A 1471-nucleotide genomic window follows, 5' to 3' on the forward strand; every position below is an offset into this window, starting at 1 on the left:
TTTTTCACATGTCACCTTGATCCAATATAGGCAGCTTTATCCATTATATAAATTTTGGTAATGCACAAAATACAATGCCAATCCCTTAGGAGTGTAACATGACATTTCTTTATCCCATCTTTTTTTTTTCTTTGTTTTTTAATATTTTTTTTAGATTCTAAAATTATTTAATAAATATTTTTAAAAGATTTAAAATTTTTTAAGGTGGGATCTACTATATAACAAGTCTTTTTTTTTTTTTGCTTTTTTTTACCATTGTCTTTTTCCTTTTTTTAAAAAAATTTTAATTAATATTTTTAAAATTTTAATTTTTTCTATAGGACCCATTTAATATCAAATGTTTTATTTCTTTTTTTATTATTTATCTTTTTATATTTAATAAATATTTTTAATATTTAATTTTTTTTGTTTAACTTGATATCGATGATATACCGCATGTCAAATCATTTGTTTTTTTTCTCTTTTATTTTTTAATTTTTTATATTAATTTTTTTAAAATTTTTAATTTTTTGTGTGGAATCTGCTTAATACCAAAGATATGTCATGTATTTATTTTTTTTCTCTTATTTTCTTTTTCATATATATTTAATAATATTTTTAAGACTTTAAAACTTTTTTGTTTAACCTCTTTGATACCAAGGATATATCACGCGTCAAGTCATTTTTTTTTAATTTTTTAATTTACTTTTTTCCTTTTAAAATGTTTAATAATTTTTTTTTATACCTTTAACATTTTTAATAAATGTAATGCCAAATTGATATTGTTGATTAAACAACTTTTTTCTTCTCTTTTTTCCCTTTTTAATATAATAATTTTTTTAAGAGACGGATATTAAAGATGTATTGACATCAATTTGGATTTAATATTTGTTTTCTTTTTTGATCCTTTATTTATTTATTTTTTACTTTTTTGAATTTTTTCTTTTTAAATTTCATTATTAAATTTTGTAAAAAAGAGCTCATCATTTAGATATATGTATTATATTAACAAAATTATTATTTAATACCTTAATTTAATGTATTAAGGTATGTGTATTATCCTTTTGATATATGCATTATGCCATTCTCATTTGCTTTCATTTTTTTTTCTCATCATTTTCTTTAAATTTTAAATTTTTAACTTTTTAATTAAATAAATTTTGTAAAACAAAAAGTCAATAGATGTAGAGATGACAAAAAATTCATATTTAATGGGTTTTGATTTACATTGGTCCAATATGTGAGATTTTTAAAAAATTTCAGGATTGAGTGAAATTGGGTAAAATTTTTCCTTTTTTAAAATTGAGATCCAATCTAAGACAAGTTTAGATTCTTCAATCTTACCCTGAGTGTATATATATATAATTATTTGTCAATTATTTATTTTATATTATATTTATATATATACATGTGTATTATATTACTTAAATTATGATTTAATATCATAATTTAATAAAAAAAATACTACATTGATAAATAATTAAGATTTAAT

Source organism: Durio zibethinus, chromosome 12, assembly GCF_047325235.1.
Source record: "Durio zibethinus cultivar Kanyao isolate XHJ-2024 chromosome 12, ASM4732523v1, whole genome shotgun sequence".
NCBI classification, from domain to species: Eukaryota; Viridiplantae; Streptophyta; class Magnoliopsida; order Malvales; family Malvaceae; genus Durio; species Durio zibethinus.